We start from the raw sequence: 23,297 nt of genomic DNA, 5'->3' as shown, positions 1-23,297 counted from the left end.
GAAGAGGTGGGGGTGGTGCTCCCCGACCCCACCAGCAGTCCTCCAGCTGTACCCCGGCAGGCTCCCTCTTGGGCAGCAGCTCCATTCTCCTACCGCGTCCGGCTGTCCCTGGTGGCGGTAGCTGACGAGTCGCCTCCGCCGTGCTCTCCATCGATGCGTTCCCCAGTGATCCCCTGCTCTCGCTAGGCTACCTCTCCTGGAACCCAATGGGGGCGGGCTGGGATCCTGCCCAGGCGCTCCTTTTGCCCTCCTCGCCTTCAACGATAATGCCTAGGAGGAGAGGGACAAGAAAGGGCATCCGCATCTTTTTTTGAATCTTAAATCTGTAGGCACTTGCCAAATTTTAATTCAAATAATGTAATCTCTCGAGTCCAAGTTTGTGTTCTGTAATGCTTGTACTTGTATCAGCATGTTAACGAAAAAGATGAACCTTGACGGTAACCCGTGCATGTATATGTCCATGTAGAGGTGGGATGCCTCTTTAGTGTAAATAAACGAGTTTTTCCCGGCAGGCTATCCTACCAGTATCCTTTTACTTGCCGGACAACTATGTCTACCGGGCCAAATCCAAGGGGACCAGCCCCCCGCCAACTCCTTTTTACCAAAGGCCACTATGACCACCCTGACCGAAGCAGCGTTCGAGTCAAGGATGGGAGCACCTAAGTCTCAAAAGAGTGGCAAGGCTTTCTTATGCACAAGTTATAGTTTACAGAACACTAATGGACAAGAGGTAGAACTTATCTGTTTGGCTTGCCGGGATCACAGTGCCGGGCTATCTTCTCAATTCCTTGTTGAAGCCAAGTTCGCGGCAGGAACCTGCAGCTTCATGAAGATGAGAATGAATGCAGGATGCGATCCTATCTATATGCATATGCAAATGCTCATGAAATGCTTATGAAGTGATCTTGGAATGCTCATGCATGCATGCAACTTGATCGGGGCCCCCCATAGTGCTTCGTTTATTTTCTCTTGCACAGGGTCATCGCCCAGGCTTTGTACAAGGGGTTACATGCAGATGAGGAAAGGCATGTACAAAAGGGTGGCTGCCGGGCAGGGCTCGACAGCCATGCCTTGTGGGTAGAACGTGTGGAGATGCTCAATATTCCATGAGTTTTGCAATAGAGTGCCATCTCTAGTCTCCAAACGGACTGCGCCAGGTATGGTGACTCGTACTACCCGGTAAGGGCCTTCCCACTTCGGTGATAACTTGTTTGTACCCTTGGCGGACTAAACGCACCTAAGGACAAGGTCGCCTTCCTTAAAACACCGGGCATGAACCCTGCGGCTGTGATAGCGACGCATGGCTTGCTGATAGCATGCCGCACGCATAGCAGCCCAGAGACGGTTCTCCTCGAGTAGCATAGCGTCGTCACGCCAGTGCTGATCTTGCGCTATTCCATCATAGGCAAGCACTCGAGGCGACCCATAAATGAGTTTTGTGGGGATAACTTCTTCTGCCCTGTAGACCAGGGAGAAGGGAGTCTCCCTGGTAGCTCGGTTTGGTGTCGTTCTGAGGGACCAAAGAACTACCGGCAGCTCCTCGATCTGCCCCCTGTCGTGCTTCCATAGCGCATCAAAGGTTCTTGTCTTGAGGCCCCACAGCACTTTAGCGTTCGCCCTCTAGGCTTGTCCATTTGCTCCGGGGGTGCGCCACAGAGGCAAATGAGATCTTGCATCCGAGGGCATGAACATATTGCATGAAGGCGCGGCTCGTGAACTGGGTGCCGTTGTCGGTAATAATCCTTGCCGGAATTCCAAAATGACACACCAGCTCTTCAAGAACTTGATAGCTGACTGAGCAGTCACCTTTCTCACGGCAGTCACTTCCGGTCACTTTGTAAACTTGTCAACAACAATGAACAAGAATTCAAAGCCCCCGATTACTTGGGGGAAGGGCCCGAGGATATCGAGCCCCTAGACTGAAAATGGCCATGATAGAGGGATTGTCTAAAGAGCTTGGGCAGGCAGGTGGGTTTTCTTGGAATGGAACTGGCAGGCTTCACACTTGGTGACTAGCTCGACCGCATCTTGGAGGTCTATGGGCCAATAGAATCCTTGCCGGAATGCTTTCCCAACTAATGCCCTTGATCTAATGCGGGATCCGCACATGCATTTGTGTATCTCAGCCAGCAGTTCCTTTCCTTCCTCCCGACAGACACACTTCAATTTCACACGTTGGGCCTCCTTCTGTACAAAGTGTCATCGATAAACTGGTACATACTAGCCCTCTGGGCTACTTTTTTAGCTTCATCTTGGTCGCCGGGAAGCTCTACGGTTTGGAGGAACTGGACAATGTGCCTTGCCCAAGTTGGAGCCTGGGGCTCGGCAACGAGGACTAGCGGCACCTCCTCTGCTGCGGGAGCACATGCCTCGTTCGCGGGGGCCATGGGCCCAGTTGGATGGTGTGGTCTGGCAGGCTGGGAGGAGTTGTTTCCAGCAGGGTCTCTGCCAGGAGCGGACGGCTCTAACGGAGAGGCTTACTAGTGTCCATTGTTCTCCTTTTCTGAGCCGTTGTTGCTGGGGATACGGAGGGCTGAGTAAAATGGAGAACAAAAGTTCCTAGTTCCACAGGAAGCTTTTGCGCAGCACACTTTCACGGATGATCAGCTATGTTGTTTTCCGCACGAGGTATGTGCTCTGTTTGCAATCCGTCAAAGCATTCCTCCAATCTTCTCACTTCCTCTATGTATGCCTCCATCAATGGACTTTGGTAATCCTTATTAACTTGTCTCACCACAAGCTGTGAATCTCCTCGAATGACCGGCTTCTTAATTCCCAATTCTGCTGCAATCTTGAGCCTGGCAAGGAGCCCTTCATACTCTACTGTATTGTTGGTCGCCTCCTCCCAGGCAAAATGCATTTGGACAACGTGCTTCAAGTGCTCCCCGGAGGGGACAACAATAAGCACGCCAGCCCCCGCACCTTGCAGGGAAAAGGCACCATCAAAATACAAAATCCATTCTTGGGGTGATTCCTTGCCGGGGATAACTGTCTCTGCCACTTCCTCATCGGGGGTTGGCGTCCATTCTGCAATAAACTCTGCCAATGCCCTACTCTGGATGGTTTATGTGCTATCAAACTTACAACTAAAACTGGATAACTCCAAAGCCCATTCCACTATTCTACCAGTAGTATCAGGGTTTTGGAGCATCCTTTGCAACGGGAAGCGAGTGACAACTCTAATCTCATGGGCTTGGAAGTAGTAGCGTAGTTTCCTTGAGGCCATGATGAGGCCAAAGATCAACTTTTGCACGCCAGAGTACCTCGATCTAGCCCCCTGCAACAAGGATCTGACGAAGTACACTAGGCGCGGCACCACTTTCTTCTTTGCCGCATCCTTGGAGTTGCTCTTACTGCTGTGCTCATTTCTGTCCTGATCCTTTTCTGACTCTGCCGGTCCTTGCTCACTTTCTGCTTCATCTACTTCCCGTTGTGCCACCAAGGCTGCAATAACCACATGGTTGGTTGCTGCTAAATATAGCAGCAACGGTTCTTGTGGCTTCAGAGCAACCAAGGTGGGTACAGAGGACAAGTAGGCCTTCAACTCTTGCAAAGTTGCATCTGCTTCCGGGGTCCACTTCATGGGCCTTGCCTTCTTCAAGATTTTGAAGAATGGCAGGGCGCGCTCGCACTGGTAGAAAAAGGGCCTATAGTCCCGGTTCGTAAGGGCCTTTAGTCCCGGTTCCGGAACCGGGACTAAAGTGTCGGTACTAATACCTCCCCCCTTTAGTCCCGGTTCAATCCAGAACCGGGACTAAAGGCCCTCCACGTGGGCAGTGCGCAGAGCCCAGTCAGGAGACCCTTTGGTCCCGGTTGGTGGCACCAACCGGGGCCAAGAGGCATCCACGCGTCAGCACTTCTGTGGCTGGGGTTTTTGTTTTTTTTTGAAAGGGGGGGGAGTTGGGGGTTTTGGGGGGTTAATTTAGGTGTTTCATATATTGTGTTAACTAGCTATAATTAATAGAGAGAAGTGTCCTCTGTTATGTCCATGCTTGGTCGACGCTACGTACTATACATACGTATAGAGAGGGCTAGACACGCTAGCTAGCTAGTAAGCAAACGAAGGAAACAGAAGATCGTCATGAACATATATGCATACAGAGGGAAGTGATATTGACCACCTCTCCTTCTCCGAGAGATTGGTCGAACAACAAGTTCTCGTATATCTATCTGACACTACCGGCTACATATATACAATAATTATCTCTTACAAATATAATCATACGGACTCAGGGTCCACATAGAATTCTCCGTCTTCAGGGATCACGTGGTCAAGAAAGAATGCCGCCAATTCCTCTTGAATTGCTCGCATGCGAGCTAGTGCTAGGAGTTCATCCCGCTTCCGAAACATCTAATTTGAAGATGGGGGTCAATACATATATATATATATATAAATGAATGAAACTCAACACAAATGATGGTAATAAAATAAAATTGTGAATGTTGTTATTTACGTACTTCATATTGTTCGTTAGAGTACCCTCCCCGCTCATAGGTCGTGTGGCGGATGGACTCGCAGATGTAGTATCCACAGAAATCATTCCCTTGTTCCTGCCACAACCACTTTACAAGAAATAGAGGTCAATCAAACTGATAAGCAAGAATGCTAAATGGTATTGATGAAACTAGCGCTTGAATCACTAGGAGATGCGCGGAACATGCTACTATAGTACTTACTTTCGGGTGTCTAAATTCCAGCTCCTTCGGCAGTCCCGGAACTGTTTTGGTGAATTTTCTCCAAACCCTGCCGGACAAAGAAAACAATTACTTGATATCAGGAAATGAAAAAAGTTGCTGATATGGTGGATAATGATCGATTTAAATTACTTCTTGAGGATTTCAATCATGTCCGCATACTCCTGGGGATCTTTTCGTTTAGAGTCCAAGACGGTTACTACTCCCTGCTTAAGTTTAATCTCTAGGAGAATATAGTGGAAACTGCACACACATGCATAACTCATGAATTACATTACTATAACCTTGACTAATATATAAGGGAAACCGAATACGCACAAGACAGTAACACTCACCTGAAGTTGTAAGGAAAGAGTATTATATCTTTGTTTTGATTTAGTACGAACGATCGTAGCAAGTTAGCCTCGGTAGCTGCGGCATGAAGTTTAACCTGAGCTGCATCTATGAGATATGTGTTAATGAACCCAATATCACCGACTTGTCTTTTCTTCAATTCGGCGATCTTCAATCTGCATAATATAGTGAGGATGATTATAAATACATGCAATGAAAGAGCTAAGCTATATAGAGAAACTTAATGACAGAAGTAGTACTACTTACAGACAGTAGCAGGCGACCGTTGTTTTATCGAGGGACAATTGATTGAAAAACTGATAGAACTCCTCAAATGGAACAGGCAACAGATCAATTCCAACGAGGTCATGCTCCTTTTTAACTTTCACATACAAAGTACTCCTCCCCCCAGAGTCTCTGCAGATTTTCAAGTACCAATCATGCAATCTTCGCATCATCGTTGATAGAGATCTTTCATCTTTGACGAGAGGCTTCCCGTACTCGTATCTTTGTATCTGCACGTCCATGGGTTCATAATGTACTTCGTCGGGCAGGTAATCTGCAAGATTGCTATAACCGGGCACCATCCTCGGATCATTAGAGACGTTGTGGCTAGGCACCTTTAGTGGGGGGCACGATTGCTTCGCTTGTTCGCCGAGCTGGGCAATTTGTTTCCCAGCTCGTCGTTCTTTCAGCCTTTGATCACTGACACTAGGAAACCTCTCTCGACCCCTCGGCGATCCTCGACCCCTCGAACCCTCGATGACCCTGGAACCCTCGACCCCTAGACGACCCTCTTTTTCCTCTCATGTTCGAGAGGATCGCCGAGGGGTCGGGAGGTTTCCTAGTGTCAAAGGATTCAACAAAACCATGTCTTCATCATTAGGCGAAAGTAACATGTGCATGATGGTACGAAGCTCTTGAAAGTTGTTCTGGAACGGAGTCCCAAATAGGATAATTCGCTTTTTGGTACAAAGTTCAGCAAGAGCCTTCCGAATATCGCTATTTGGAAGGCCTTTGCTGAATTCGTACCAAAAGGCGGATTATTCTATCCGGGACTCCATTCCAGAACAACTTTGCAGAACTTCGTACCAACATGCCCTGGTTACTTCCGGTTAATGATGAAGGCATGGATTTCTTCAATACTTTGACACTAGGAAACCTCTCTCGACCCCTCGGCGATCCTCGACCCCTCGAACCCTCGACGACCCTGGAACCCTCGACCCCTAGACGACCCTGCTGGAACCCTCGACCCTCGACTCTATAGAACCCTCGAACCCTCGACCCTGAAACCCTCGACCCTTGACCCCTTAACGACCCTCGACCCTCTACCCTAGTTCCCGACCCTCGACCCCTCGGCGATCCTCGACACCCTTGTTCCCGAGAAAAATTAAGAAGAAGAAGAAGAAAATAGAGGAGAAGAAGAAAGGAATAGCTAGAGGAGAAGATCGAAGAAAAAAGAAGAAAAAGAAGAGGAGAAGAAGAAAGGAATAGTGGAGAAGAAGAGAAAATAGAATATATTCTATTTTCTCTTCTTCTCCACTATTCCTTTCTTCTTCTCCTCTTCTTTTTCTTCTTTTTTCTTCTTCTTATTTATTTCTCCTCTTCTTTTCCTCTCCTCTTCTTCTTTCTTTCCTCTTCTTATTTTCTTCTTTCCTATCCTTCTTTTTCTAAAATTGTAACTTTTGCATATATAAAACTCTTCTAAAATTGTAACTTTCTATATAAAACTTTCCTATCGGGAGGGGGAGAAGATCTAAGAAAAAAAAAGAAAAAAAGAGGAGAAGAAGAAAGGAATAGAGGAGAAGAAGAAAAATAGAAAAAAAAATTCTATTTTTTCTTCTTCTCCTCTATTCCTTTCTTCTTCTCCTCTACCTTTTCTTCCTCTCCTCGTCTTCTCCTTCTTCCTCTCCACTAACATAAAATGCACTAACCTAAAATGCAACAAACATAAGATGCACTAAATCGATCAACTAACCTAAAATCATTGATAAAATGCACTAACCTAAAATCGATATCTACTAACAACTTAAAAAAATTAGTACATATATGAAAAAATGCATATATGAAAAGAAAACATCATCATATCATCAATAGAAAAAAAACATCATCATATCATCAACAGAAAAAAAATCATCATATCATCAACATCATCATATCATCAACCTAAAATCAGTGATAAAAAGGGCGCCGGCGGCCGGACCGAAAGTGGTGGCGTGTGGTCGGGGCGACGGCGACGGGGTTGGGGAAGGGGCGGCGCGCGCGGCGACGGCGACGGGGTCAGGGAAGGGGCGGCGCGCCGCGGGCGCGCGGCGGGGCGGGCTCGGGGACGGGGCGGGGCGACGGCGCAGGGACGGGGCGGGGCGACGGCGCGGGGACGGGGCGGGCTCGGGGACGGGGCGGAGCGGGCTCGGGGACGGGGCGGGGCGACGACGGGCTCGCCGACGGGCTCGGGGACGGGGCGGGCCGACGGCGGCGGGCGTGGGGCGACGGCGACGGCGACGGGGTCAGGGAAGGGGCGGCGCGGGGCGACGACGGGCTCGGGGCGGCGCGCGGCGGGCGCAGGGCGACGACGGGCTCGGGGCGGCGACGACGACGACGAACGGCCTAGGGGCGAATGGGAGCGGTTGGCCAAAATTTCACAAGTGTTGGCTTATATAGACAGAGCAATGGTCCCGGTTCGTGACACCAACCGGGACTAATGCCCCTCTTTGGTCCCGGTTGGTGCCACGAACCGGAACCAAAGGCCAATTTTCAGCAGCCGAAAGGGCGGGAAGCAGCGGCCTTTGGTCCCGGTTGGTGGCACCAACCGGGACTAAAGGGGGGCATTGGTCACGGTTGGTGCCACGAACCGGGACTAAAGGGGGGCATTGGTCACGGTTGGTGCTACCAACCGGGACCAATGGCCTTTCCTGCCCCGCGCCCAAAAGTTTAGTCTCACATCGCTAGCTGAAGGGCGCCGGCACTGGTTTATAAGCGCGGGTGTGCCTCCCCATTCGAGCTCCTCTCTAATGCAGGCTTTCGGGCCTAAACTTGCTACTGCTTGTGGGCCTATTGGGCCTTCTGCGGACCTAAATCCTGGCCCATGTAGGGTTTCTAGTCGTATTCAGTGCGTGGAGGCCCAGTAGGGGGCATTTTTTTTGGTTTTTTCTTTTTTATTTCTACATTTTTTTGGTTTTTTATTTTTTTATTTCTACTTACAACTAAATACTTACAGTTTTTTAGTGATTTCTTTTTTCCTTTTAGGTCACAAAAATTATAAACCTTCTGTTAGTGCCATTAGTTTTAAATTTTGAATAGTTTAAATTTGAATTTTTAAAAATTTGTGTGAATCACTAGTTTATGAATAACTTTACTATAAAAATAGAATTTTTTTCTATTTATTTTTTATTTATACTTACAACTAAATACTTATAGTTTTTTAGTGATTTCTTTTTGATTTTAGGTCACAAAAATTATAAACTTTCTGTTAGTGCCATTAGTTTTGAATTTTGAATAGTTTAAATTTGAATTTTTAAAAATTTGTGTGAATCACTAGTTTATGAATAACTTTACTATAAAAATAGAATTTTTTTTCTTCTTTGCTATTTATTTTTTATTTATACTTACAATTAAATACTTATAGTTTGATTTTAGGTCACAAAAATTATATCCTTTTTGCTATTGAAGAATATTATAGTTTTATTTTAGTTGATCATAACATAATATTTTAATTGATTTTTTTATTTTCATAAAAGTTTTGTAGTTCATTCTGTTTGCTATTAATTCATTCTTTGAGCTAAATGACTCTGAAATTGGAAAGCATTTCAAAATGAACTCTGAAAAGGTTGAAAGTTGGCATGGTATCATCATTTCACCCACATAGCATGTTCCAAAAAGTAGAGAGGGTTATGACAAAAACTTGATGCACTTTGTGTACAAAATGGACAATCACTTTCGAAGTATCAAAGTTTCGAACCATAAGACATGAAAGCATTTCAAATGAACTCTGAAAAAGTTGAAAGTTGGGATGGTATCATAATTTCACCCACATAGCATGTGCATGTACAAAACGGACAATGGTAGCATGTTCGTCTGTTACAAATTTGGCATGGTATCATCATAATAGTTGTGGGAGAAAGTCTTCACTTTTTCTTCGCTTGTGTCATTTGCTTATTGCGCCGTAACCATGGATAATCTTCATTGTTTATCAGGATGCTTGGGTCAGCCTTGACATTGAAGGGAGGAATTTCATGAAACTTTTCATAATCTTCAGACATGTCTGTCTTGCCGTCCACTCCCAGGATGTCCCTTTTTCCTGAAAGAACTATGTTGCACTTTGGCTCATCGTATTATGTATTCGCTTCCTTATCTTTTCTTTTTCTCGGTTTGGTAGACATGTCCTTCACATAGATAACCTGTGCCACATCATTGGCTAGGACGAACGGTTCGTCAGTGTACCCAAGATTTTTCAGATCCACTGTTGTCATTCCGTACTGTGGGTCTACCTGTACCCCGCTGCCTAACAGATTGAGCCATTTGCACTTAAACAAAGGGACCTTAAAATCAGGTCCATAGTCAAGTTCCCATATGTCCACTATGTAACCATAATATGTGTCCTTTCCGCTCTCGGTTGCTACATCAAAGCGGACACCGCTGTTTTGGTTGGTGCTCTTTTGATCTTGGGCGATCGTGTAAAATGTATTCCCATTTATCTCGTATCCTTTGTAAGTCAATACAGTCAAAGATGGTCCCCTGGACAACAAGTACAACTCATCACAAACAGTGTTGTCACCTGTGAGATGTGTTTCCAACCAAATGCTGAAAGTCCTGATGTGTTCACATGTAATCCAGTCATCGCACTGCTCCGGGTGTTTGGAGCGCAGACTGTTCTTGTGTTCATCGACATACGGGGTCACCAAGGTAGAGTTCTGTAGAACTATGTAGTGTGCTTGAGACCAAGAATATCCGTCCCTGCATATTATTGAGTCTCTTCCAAGAGTGCCTTTTCCAGTCAGTCTCCCCTCATACCGCGATTTAGGGAGACCTATCTTGTTAAGGCCAGGAATGAAGTCAACACAAAACCCGATAACATCCTCTGTTTGATGGCCCATGGAGATGCTTCCTTCTGGCCTAGCGCGGTTACGGACATATTTCTTTAGGACTCCCATGAACCTCTCAAAGGGGAACATATTGTGTAGAAATACGGGCCCTAGGATGACAATCTCGTCGACTAGATGAACTAGGACGTGCGTCATGATATTGAAGAAGGATGGTGGGAACACCAGCTTGAAACTGACAAGACATTGCGCCACATCACTCCTTAGCCTTGGTACGATTTCTGGATCGATCACCTTCTGAGAGACTGCATTGAGGAATGCACATAGCTTCACAATGGCTAATCGGACGTTTTTCGGTAGAAGCCCCCTCAATGCAACCGAAAGCAGTTGCGTCATAATCACGTGGCAGTCATGAGACTTTAGGTTCTGAAACTTTTTCTCTGGCATATTTATTATTCCCTTTATATTCGACGAGAAGCCAGTCGTGACCTTCATACTGAGCAGGCATTCAAAGAAGATTTCTTTCTCTTCTTTCGTAAGAGCGTAGCTGGCAGGACCTTTATACTGTTTCGGAGGCATGCCGTCTTTTTCGTGCAAACGTTGCAGGTCCTCCCGTGCCTCAGGTGTATCTTTTGTCTTCCCATACACGCCCAAGAAGCCTAGCAGGTTCACGCAAAGGTTCTTCGTCACGTGCATCACGTCGATTGAGGAGCGGACCTCTAGGTCTTTCCAGTAGGGTAGGTCCCAAAATATAGATTTCTTCTTCCACATGGGTGCGTGTCCCTCAGCGTCATTCGGAACAGCTAGTCCACCAGGACCCTTTCCAAAGATTACGTAGTGTAAATCATTAACCATAGCAAGCACGTGATCACCGGCGCGCATGGCGGGCTTCTTCCGGTGATCTGCCTCGCCTTTGAAATGCTTGCCTTTCTTTCGACATTGATGGTTGGTCGGAAGAAATCGACGATGGCCCAGGTACACATTCTTCCTGCATTTGTCCAGGTATATACTTTCAGTGTCCTCTAAACAGTGCGTGCATGCGTGGTATCCTTTGTTTTTCTGTCCTGAAAGGTTACTGAGAGCGGGCCAATCGTTGATGGTCACGAACAGCAACTCCTTAAGGTTAAATTCCTCCTGTCTGTGCTCATCCCACGTACGTACACCGTTTCCATTCCACAGCTGTAAATGTTCTTCAACTAATGGCCTTAGGTACACATCAATTTCGTTGCCGGGTTGCTTAGGGCCTTGGATGAGAACTGGCATCATAATGAACTTCCACTTCATGCACATCTAAGGAGGAAGGTTATACATACATAGAGTCACGGGACAGGTGCTGTGATTGCTGCTCTGCTCCCCGAAAGGATTAATGCCATCCGCGCTTAAAGCAAACCATTCATTCCTTGGGTCCTTTGCAAACTCATCCCAGTACTTTCTCTCGATTTTTCTCCACTGCGACCCGTCAGCGGGTGCTCTCAACTTCCCATCTTTCTTTCGGTTCTCACTGTGCCATCGCATCAACTTGGCATGCTCTTCGTTTCTGAACAGACGTTTCAACCATGGTATTATAGGAGCATACCACATCACCTTCGTAGGAACCCTCTTCTTGAGGGGCTCGCCGTCAACATCACCAGGGTCATCTCGTCTGATCTTATACCGCAACGCACCGCATACCGGGCATGCGTTCAGATCCTTGTATGCACCGCGGTAGAGGATGCAGTCATTAGGGCATGCATGTATCTTCTCCACCTCCAATCCTAGAGGGCATACGACCTTCTTTGCTGCGTATGTACTATCGGGCAATTCGTTATCCTTTGGAAGCTTCTTCTTCAATATTTTCAGTAGCTTCTCAAATCCTTTGTCAGCCACATCATTCTCTGCCTTCCACTGCAGCAATTCCAGTACGGTACCGAGCTTTGTGTTGCCATCTTCGCAATTGGGGTATAACCCTTTTTTGTGATCCTCTACATGCGATCGAACTTCAGCTTCTCCTTTTGACTAATGCATTGTGTCCTTGCATCGACAATGACCCGGCGGAGATCATCATCATCGGGCACATCATCTGGTTCCTCTTGATCTTCAGCAGCTTCACCCGTTGCAGCATCATTGGGCACATCGTCTGGTTCCTCTTGATCTTCACCAACTCCCCCCGTTGCAGCATCACCGTATTCAGGGGGCACATAGTTGTCATCGTAGTCTTCTTCTTTGCCGTCTTCCATCATAACCCCTATTTCTCCGTGCCTCGTCCAAACATTATAGTGTGGCATGAAACCCTTGTAAGGCAGGTGGGAGTGAAGGATTTTCCGGTTAGAGTAAGACCTCGTATTCCCACATTCAGTGCATGGACAACACATAAAACCATTCTGCTTGTTTGCCTCAGCCGCATCGAGAAACTCATACACGCCCTTAATGTACTCGTGGGTGTGTCTGTCACCGTACATCCATTGCCGGTTCATCTGCGTGTATTATATATAATTAAGTCTCCAAATTAATAGAAGTTCATCATCACATTAAAACCAAAGTGCATACATAGTTCTCATCTAACAACATATAGCTTTCCAGAGCATCTAATTAATTAAACCATACATTGAAACTATGTAAAACATTTCAATGCGAAAACAAATGCGATCATAATCGCAACCAAGGTAACAATTGATCCAACGGCATAATGATACCAAGCCTCGGTATGAATGGCATATTTTCTAATCTTTCTAATCTTCAAGCGCATTGCATCCATCTTGATCTTGTGATCATCGACGACATCCGCAACATGCAACTCCAATATCATCTTCTCCTCCTCAATTTTTTTATTTTTTCCTTCAACAAATTGTTTTCTTCTTCAACTAAATTTAATCTCTCGACAATAGGGTCGGTTGGCATTTCCGATTCACATACATCCTAGATAAATAAAATCTATGTCACATTGGTCGGCATAATTTTCATAAACAATAAATGAACCAATAGTTATAAAGATAATATACATACCAAATCCGAATCATAGACAGGACGAGGGCTGACAGGGGCAGATACCAAAACCATTGCACTATATAAGATGCAATAATAAATGTAAGAAAATGATACAAGTATCTATCTAAACATACAAGTAAGAATATTTTTCCTTTCAGAAAGAAGATAAGAACAAGAGGCTCACCACGGTGGTGTCGGTGATGAGATCGGCGCGGGTGATCGACGGCGGTGAAGACGGGGACGGGGCGTGACGGACCGCTAAATCTAGACAAATCTCGAGGAAAATTGAGCTTGGAGGTCGAGCTTCGAGAGGAGAAAGCTTAAGTAGTGTGGCTCGGGCATTCCATCGAACACCTCATGTGCATAGGAGGTGAGCTAGAGCACCACAAAGCCCTCTCCCCCTCGGCCAGAAAAAACCGAGCACTGTGCTTTGCTCTTGCGCGAGGGGGTATATATAAGCACCTCATTGGTCCCGGTTGATGACATGAACCGGGACTAAAGGGAAGCCTTTGGTCCCGGTTCAAGCCACCAACCGGGACCAATGGTGGTGGGCCAGGAGCGAGGCCCATTGGTCCCCGTTTGTCCCACCAACCGGGACCAAAAGGTCCAGACGAACCGGGACCAATGGCCCACGTGGCCCGGCCGGCCCCCTGGGCTGACGAACCGGGACCAATGCCCACATTGGTCCCGGTTCTAGACTGAACCGGGACTAATGGGCTGAGCCGGCCTGGACCATAGCCCTGTTTTCTACTAGTGTCGGCAGACCTGGAAATGAATCTGCTTAGCGGCAACGCACCCTATCAGACGCCTCACATCCTTGACTGTCCTTGGCGCCTGGATCTGCTCGATAGATTTAATCTTGTTGGGGTTGGCTTTGATCCCCCGATGGGACACAAAGAACCCAAGCAGCTTGTCGGAGGGAACGCCAAACACACACTTCTTCGGTTTGAGCTTCAATTTAATCTTGCGCAGGTTAGCAAATGTTTACTCCAAATCCTGAATAAGGGTGGCTCTATCCTTGGTTTTGACCACAATATCATCCATATAAGCTTCTATGTTTCTGTGGAGTTGTGTCTCAAAACCAATCTGGACTGCCCTTGCAAAAGTGGACCCGACACTCTTTAATCCGAATGGCATGCGGACAAAACAGTACGTATCACATGGAGTGATGAACGACGTCTTCTCTTCATCTTCCTTGGACATGAAGATCTGGTGGTACCCAAAATATGCATCCAAAAAGGAGAGCAAATCACAGCCTGATGTGGAATCCACAATCTGATCAATATGCAGCAAGGGAAACGGGTCCTTCGGGCAAGCTTTGTTGAGATATGTGAAATTTATGCAAAGCCTCCACTTCCCATTTGTCTTCTGAACTACTACTGGATATGCCAACCACGTGGGATGCAAGACTCCTCTGACCAAACCAGTTGCTTCCAATTTCTTGATCTCTTCTGCAATAAACTGCTGCCTCTCCAAGGCCTCCTTCCGGACTTTCTGCTTGACAGGTCGGGCTATGGGTAGACAGCAAGGTGGTACTCGATTACCTCCCTGAGAACACCAGGGATATCAGATGTTTGCCATGCAAACACATCGAAAATTTCCCATAGGAAGGCAACGAGCGCGCTTTCCTATTTGTCATTGAGGGTGGAGCTGATAGTGAAAGTACCATCAACGCCAGCCAACCTTGCCAGGACCTTCTTCATTTGGGTAGCAGTGACCATGGATCTCTTATTTGTTGGAACACTCCGGCACGTCGTCAACAGGTGTCGTGCACTCAGTGGGGGCACGCTTCCCGGACTCTTTGCCGGATTCCCTACAACCCTTCTTCTTTCCTCTGTCCTCCTTGGCAGGAACTGCTGCTGCCGCTGCCTCTGTCGCGACTGCATTCTGGTACATCTTGTCCACTCAAACGACTGCATCCTTCTCATCTGATGGGATGGTAATGACCCCCAAAGGCCTAGGTATCTTCGAGGAATTATAGGCATAGTGGGATGCCGCCATGAATTTAGCCAGGGCTGGGCGTCCAAGAATCCCATTATACAGCAGGGGGAGATCGACTACATCGAACACAATCTTCTCAGTCCGGTAGTTCAGTTCTCCCTCAAACATTACCGGCAATGTGATCTTTCCCTTAGGATGACTCCTTCTGGGACTAGATCTTTGAAACATGTCGGTAACTTCCAGCTCTTCTTCTGATATCTAAAGTCTTTGGGGAGATCATATTCAACTCGGCCCTGCCGTCCACCAACATCTTTGTAACCTTGAGGTTGCGAATTGTTGGGGAGAACAACAATGGCAAGCACCCTACCGCAATGGTACGGCTAGGATGATCCTCTTCGTCAAATATGATGGGCGTGTGTAACCATTTGAGCAGCTTCCGGGCCTCTGGCGTTGGTTCCACGACATTGACTTCTCGTGCCCACCGCTTGAGCTGGTGGTGAGAGGTGTGCAAAGATGCACCCCCGTCAATGCACAGGGCGCCAGTGGCCGTCTGAAACTCCTGCTCACTGGTTTCCTCTTCATCCCCTCCACCACTCTCATCATCACAGACTTCCTTCTCTCGACCTCTGGCGGGCTTTCCTTGGTTCCGAAAGGGTTTACCGGGGCAATTTACTTCACCGCCACAACCCTTACCGCCATCAACATTCTGACCCTTTTCCTTGTCACGCTTCTCATACTCTGCTCTCTGTCTCTTAACAAGCTGCTCAACCTGATAACACTCCTGAAGGTCGTGGCCTTTGGTTTGATGAATCTTTCAGTACGACCCATCACCTTTCCTAGCCTTCTCGGCAGCCGCAGCCTCCCGACAGTCGGCACACACGGAAGCTTCCTTGTCGGGGGCCTCAGCCTTGACCTTCTTACCAGTACTAAGTGTACTCAATTGTCGACGCTCAAAAGTGGCACGTTTATAAAGAGTGGCTTGAAGCTATGTCAAGAGTAATTCAAACTTACTATTGAAAGTCACTATGAGATGGTTCTCTTTGAGAAGATCAAGATGAATATGAAGATGGTCTAAAATGGAGTTCGGATGCAAAAGTTATGACAACTTCAGAGATGCTCATGTTGACACCAGATTAAAGAATGGCTTGAAACCCAATTAACATAACCTTATATGGAAAAATGATCAACACGAATTGTCTTCATCTCGTCGAAGTGGTCAATTTTGATATAAAAATTTTCCCAATCCGAATTCATATGCAAAAGTTAGAGCTATCGGAGTGCAGCCCTGTCACGAGGCGAGATGTGGCGCGCCCCACCAGACATAGGTCTGATGGGTAGCGCGAGCGAACAAGTGTTCTGCGTGACCTTTTTGGCCTAGAAGATGGCCTCAAATCGAAAAACTTTCAACATGAAAATTGTTCGTCTCGTCGAAACAGTCAAGATTTCTTTTGGGCTCGTTTCCATCCGAGATCGTTTATCACCACAAAAAGGACCCGCAAGGTGCACCCAGTTTAAACCGAACAGTTTTGGAAAGTTCGGACAAAACCAATCCGGATTCGATTAGGGTTTTGGACGTGAATCCAAGCCTTTTCCTTGCACGGGAAGTCCAATAGCCTCTTATATATCTAAGGGGTGACGGCCGATTAAACAACACACAATTGAACAATCTATCTATCAACTTTTACCTTTACCTTTATCTCTCTTCCTTGTTCTTCTTCTTTCTCGTTCTTCGTCCATTCTTCTTCATTGCAGGGTGATGAACCTCGAGGCCCTAGGGGCGATCAGGCCGACCTAGGGCAGCCCATAGCCGCCGCGCGCCCTAACGGGGTCCCTCCCGGGCGTGTGGGGTTTCGGGTCTACAAAAGCACCCGCCGGATTGTCTTGCGTACCGCGCTTCCGGCGGGTCTCCTTCGACGTGAGCTACGGTGCATCACCCTCGGCGTTGGAGGTACACGGTGACGCGTTCGTGTGCGAACACACTTTTTGGCGACTCCGCTGGGGACGAAGCTTTGAACGGTCTCCAGCCCATTCTTGCTACAAAGAGATCGTCATCAAGTTGCTGCAATCTACAAAGGTAATATGAATACCCAATTCCCCTTTGTAGATGCAAATAATCCATATGTTATTGCTGGATCACCTAATGAGAATAATGTATCGGCTAGACCTAGTTTTATCAATCATGCATCTAATTATGCACAAGGGCCGATGCAAAACAATCTTCATGCTTCAAATTCTTATGATTTTAACAACGTACAACATATGTATCCAAACTCTCATGCATCAGCAACCCCACAAATACATATGCCGACAAACAACATGATGGGTTTGGTTAATCAATTTGAAACACCTCATGTTAAAATTTCCAATAGCAAACAAGAAAGTGTTTCACCTTTTTATTTATCGGCAACTAATTTGCAATATGTGAATCCAACCTTGCCGATGAATGGGAGAATTGGCCATGCTACTACTAGCTATTCGGCCAGTTACTCTCAACCATCATATGCTACACCTCATGTTAGTAATTTCTCAGCACCGTATGCAACTGTAGATGTTCATAATTCGGCCCCGCATCTTCATGGTCATAGCCGAATAAGTGAAATTTTTTACAGGAACACATGTGCGGTCATCAAATACTGTAGCATATAATGCATACTCTACGGAATTCAAGAATTTCGGCAACACTCACAAATCATTGCCGAAAGAATCTGGAAATATTGCGGAGCAATCCCTTCCAGAGGCGGTTGTGGCTGCATTAAAAAAGAGCTTGGCACAAAACAAGAGAATTAGTATTCTTTGCCTTGAACAATATGAAAAGGGGTTGTTTCCTGATTATGCTGCAATAAAGGCTAGAGTTTTGCAGGAAGATGAAACTTCATCAATTGATAGTATTGGTGAGAGAGCATATGGTTATACAGCAGTGCATACACCTCCACCTAGTACCGCAGCATATCATACACCCCCTACACAATTGCAAAATTTCGGCAACACTAACACTTCATTGCCGAAAGATCCTAAAAGCATTGGGGGACAAACTAATCTAGAGCGAACTGAAATTGAGAGGGGAGTTAAAGCTTTGTGTGATAGGGTGCAAGTACTTCGCCAAGAGAAAATTGATAGGGAATTAGCTCAAAGAAAAGAATCCTTGCCAATTGATATAACCAGTGAAAAGAATGATGATTTCGAAACTAAACGTGCTTCGGTTGAAAAAGCCGAATCAAGTAGTATATATTCCGAATCCATCAAATCCAAAGAGGCAAACATTGTTGAGAAAGGGTATGGAAAGTATAGCAAGACAGCCATACTTGATTTTTCTGAAGTTAATGGAACCTACTTCCTGCCCTATGAGTTTCGTGCCATAGAAATTGATGAGCTTCAAGAACAAGAACAAGTGGCCGAAGAAATTTGGTGGACAAAGTTCTTCAAACTAATGATGCACGAAATCCAGAGAAAGATGATGACAAGGCGCTGGGGAGCTATCCGAAGGCGGAGCAAGATATTCTTCAAGTCACACCACCATCATGCTCTCCCAACATATTTGAAGAGGTATGTCTAGCAATTAATTTACCTGTTTTCAGATTTGGCCATGACTTAGTGCTTGATGCATATATTAGAAAAATCTTCATAAGAAATATTGAGAGACCAATGAAGAAGGGTAATTTATCTGTTAGCAATCAGATTGTCACAAAGCATATTGGTCAACATATTGCACCATTCAGAAAGACCGATTGCGAAAAATTATTGCAGCCAAGGCTTTCCCCATTCCTTTATCTAAAGCTCATATCTAATTGGGTAGCTCTGCTTATTTCTTACTTGGCTTACACTTGGTCTCAATTGAGACATGTATGTTCTAGCTATTTTCGTTTCAGAAATTTAAAGCCAAGGTTAAAATCTTCTGAGCAAACCGATGCTAGTATAGTTTCTTATCCAAAGACATCGGAGATAGAGTGCAAAACACAATGCATAGCCGAATGGGGTGATGCAAAATCTGAACCATTCGTTTGCTTAACTCCAAAGCCGTTCTCACAACACGATCGGCTAGAAAACAAGAAGTATACCTTCAATTCAAGCATGTGTGATCAAATATTGGATTTGTTGCTGAAAAATAATTACATTACAATTCATGATCACCATGTTAAGCCATCAATCCAACGACGAATGTATTGTAAGTTGCATGATTCATCCAAGCATAAATTTGAGGATTGCAACATGTTTCGTCAAATAGTTAAATTGGCCATTGAAAAAGGACGACTGAAGTTTGTTGAAATACCAAGAGATGACCAGTCTATTCCGATTGGTCCTGATGGCAAAAAGTTTTTGCATCGGCTGCTTCAAGCCGATCCATTTAAAGAGAAGGTAAAAACTGCAGGTGATGGGATCAAGCTTTCAAGTAAAGAAGTTGTTGAAGAGCATAATGAACATAATCTTAAGGGCGAGAATTCCATCGAAGCTACAATGGAGACGCCAAGGACTGGGGGGCAGCAAGAAAATCCAATGATCGATGAAAGCAAACCAAAAGAAAACAAATGCCGAAATAAGCGCAAGTGTAAGAGATCAAAAATCACCTTCGCTGAACGATTGGATAAATATCAAAAGAAGATTGAAGAAAAGAATGCTTATCGGCCAAATCATGCAAAGAAACCAAGATCACCCCCAAGGCACAAATATGAGGATCGGCATTGGCAAAGTGAGAATTTTAATGCAACATATTCATGTCCTTATTTTGGGCCGCCAATGCCAATGCCGTGGATGCCTCCCTATGCTCATATAGATCCATATTTCTCATGGGATAGGTATGATACAAGGGCACATTCTCCATCTTATTTTAGACCATCTCACCAATATTATGCAGCTCCAAGAAAATCAACATTTGAATAATCACATGTTAAAGACCGTTTCAATCATAAGGAATCGGTGCAGAGCTCAAGGAAGAAGAAAGAGGTGGTCAAGCAAGTTTACCGTGTTAAAAGAGATGGTCGTAAGAGTGCAACTTTAGATTTGATCTCAAATGAAAAAGAGCCAATTAATGTGTTGACATTGGCTACTAAAGACAATGAGACAAAGCAACCAATTATTGAGAGTCGAAATGCCAAATCTGAAGAAAAGAAGTTGAGAGTGCACAAGGCCAAAAAGGAATTGCCATTGGTCAAAACAGAATCACAGCCGAGATGTCTGCTCAGCTTATCGTATTGGCAAAAGAAGAAATTACAAAAACTTAGTGCACAAGAACTTGAAGAAAGGAACATGGCATGGGTTACGAAAGGAAGTGCTCAAAATAAGAATTATGTGCAAGCTTCCATTACAAGAAGTGCGGCAAAGGTGGAGAAGGAAAAGAGTGAAAACTATGAAGGACCAAGCCGAAGGTTTCAACATCTTTGGTCTACACATTATCCATATTCTTCAACTATGCCATTAACGCCTATGCCATGGAATTCGTCATCAGGTATGATTGGTAACCCTCAATCGGCTTATTTTAATACATGGATGCAATATAATTTCTTACGTCATGAAAGGGTATTACCAAGTCACTATACATTTGATTAGCTACAAGTTTGTTGCTGGTCCAAAGGGCCGAAATACTTGATTTGTCATTTCATTTGTTTATTTCGGCTGTATGTGTTTTGAATGAAGTTTACATGGTAATGGCCGATATTTATCTATCGTCCTAAGAGTATGTCAATACATGGCCGGTGTTGTATTCTAACATCGTCCTTAGTTCGATTGGAGAGCGAGACAAGGCGAGAGTAGGATTGGAGAAAGTATTGTTGATTATCTACAAAATCCTAGCAAAAGGGTGAAAAATATGGTTCGGAGGATGATCTTGAGATACATATCTATGGTAGTTTATCACCGGATTGTTAATGAAGCTGAGAAGGTTTCACCCAAGTTTGCATCAGAAAGTTCACACAAGACATGGTCGATATATACTTATCGTCCTAAGGACATATAAATGGCCGATGGAGTGTTAACATCGTCCTTAGAACAAACTTGGTACAAGTTATTTTTCGGCACGCTAGCTTTGCCGAAAAACAGGGGGGCATATGTTGACGCTCAAAAGTGGCACATTTATAAAGAGTGGCTTGAAGCTATGTCAAGAGTAATTCAAACTTACTATTGAAAGTCACTATGAGATGGCTTTCTTCGAGAAAATCAAGATGAATATGAAGATGGTCTAAAATGGAGTTCGGATGCAAAAGTTATGACAACTTCAGAGATGCTCATGTTGACACCAGATTAAAGAATGGCTTGAAACCCAATTAAGATATCCTCATATGGAAAAATGATCAACACGAATTGTCTTCGTCTCGTCGAAACGGTCGATTTTAATATAAAAATTGTCCCAACCCGAGTTCGTATGAAAAAGTTAGAGCTATCGGAGTGCAGCCCTATCACGAGGCGAGATGTGGCGCGCCCCACCAGACATAGGTCTGATGGGTAGCGCGAGCGAACAAGTGTTGTGCGTGACCTTTTTGGCCCAGAAGATGGCCTCAAATTGAAAAACGTTCAACATGAAAGTTGTTCGTCTCGTCGAAGCGGTCAAGATTGCTTTTGGGCTCGTTTCCATCCGAGATCGTTTACCACCACAAAAAGGACCCGCAAGGTGCAGCCAGTTTAAACCGAATAGTTTTGGAAAGTTCAGACAAAACCAATCCGGATTCGATTAGGGTTTTGGACGTGAATCCAAGCCTTTTTCTTGCACGGGAAGTCCAGCCGCCTCTTATATATCTAAGGGGTAACGGCCGGTTAAACAACACACAACCGAACAATCAATCTATCATCTTTTACCTTTACCTTTATCTCTCTCCCTTGTTCTTCTTCTTTCTCGTTCTTCGTTCATTCTTCTTCATTGCAGGGCGACGAACCTCGAGGCCCTAGGGGCGGTCAGGCCGACCTAGGGCAGCCCATAGCCGCCGCACGCCCTGACGGGGTCCCTCCCGGGCGTGTGGGGTTTCGGGTCTACAAAAGCACCCGCCGGATTGTCTTGCGTACTGCGCTTCCGGAGGGTCTCCTTCGACGTGAGCTGCGGTGCATCACCCTCGGCGTTGGAGGTACACAGTGACGTGTTCGTGTGTGAACATCAATCCTTCAATAGTCATCACTGCCTTGTCCTTCTGCTTCTTACTGTGCTTCTTATTCTTCTTCTGACTAGTTGATTCATCATCATCTTCTGAATTGATATTGATGCAATCTTCCTCTCCGGGCAACTTTCTTCCCTCCTTCTCCAAGCACACTTATCCACTAAGGTTTAGAGCTCCTTCACTGTCTTGGGCAACCGCACGTTCATGTTGGAATGAATCCGGCGCTTGCGCACATTGGACTTTGCTGAATCTCTGTAAATACTTATGGATTATTTCTCCTTCCTTCTGTTGGAGAAGTTGTAGGTCACTGGGTCATCCTAGCTCTTGGTGACCGCCGGTGAAGGTGCCAATGAACTCGTGGCACAAGTCAGCCCATGACGAAATGGAGTTCTCTGGCAGGTGCATCAGCCAAGACCTCACATTGGACTTGAGGGCCAAAGGGAAGTAACTAGCAAACACCTTCTCATCTCTTCCCCCGGCAGCCTGAACAGCGCTGTTGTAAATGCTGAGGAACTTTGACGGGTTCATCCTCCCATCGTACTTCTCAGGTATCTCTGGCTTGAACATGCGAACAGATGGCCAACGAACTTGCTGCAGCTCATGAGTAAAGGCAGGGCAGCCGACCTCGAAAGGTAGGCACCCGCCAATACCGAGTGTGTGCTCGTCAACGTCAGGGCCATCACACCCATCGGCCCGGCGGGGGTCGTCCCGGCGCTATTCAATAGCGACGCGCGCATATGCCCTCTGCCTATCCTCTGGGGCTCGCCGTTGGCCCGGACGTGCTCGAGGGTCAGAAGAGGCCATCGAGACATCGTCAGGGTGTTGGTTCTGCTGCGCTCGTGCTGGCTGCCATGATGGGGACTGCACCGTGGGGGTGGCCCCTTCCGTTTGGCCAGCAGCACGAGCCGTTGTCATTGCCTGGGGAGGCCGTGGTGGGCCAGCTCCTTGCGAGCCCCCATCTTTGGCAAAACCGAGCAGATTTTGGATGGTGGCATGCCATTCGTCCACCTGCTCGGCTACTGGCGGAAACCTCAGCAGCAGTTGTGCCCACGCCATGGCCTCCGAGGATGTGCTTGGCATGGGTGATGACGAAGTCTATCACACTGTTGCTCGGCTCCTGACGGTGCCAGCTACGGCAGCACCGCGTCCCCGCTGCTGCGGGGCGGCCACTTGGATGGCAGGGCGGTGCGGTGAAGGCGCTCGAGGGCCAGCGCCTCCGTCGGGCACATCGATTTGGACGACCTGTCCC

The sequence above is a fragment of the Triticum urartu genome, chromosome 6 (assembly GCF_003073215.2).
Source record: "Triticum urartu cultivar G1812 chromosome 6, Tu2.1, whole genome shotgun sequence".
NCBI classification, from domain to species: Eukaryota; Viridiplantae; Streptophyta; class Magnoliopsida; order Poales; family Poaceae; genus Triticum; species Triticum urartu.
The sequence above is the reverse complement of the archived record's forward strand: the minus strand, read 5'-3'. Positions refer to the sequence as shown.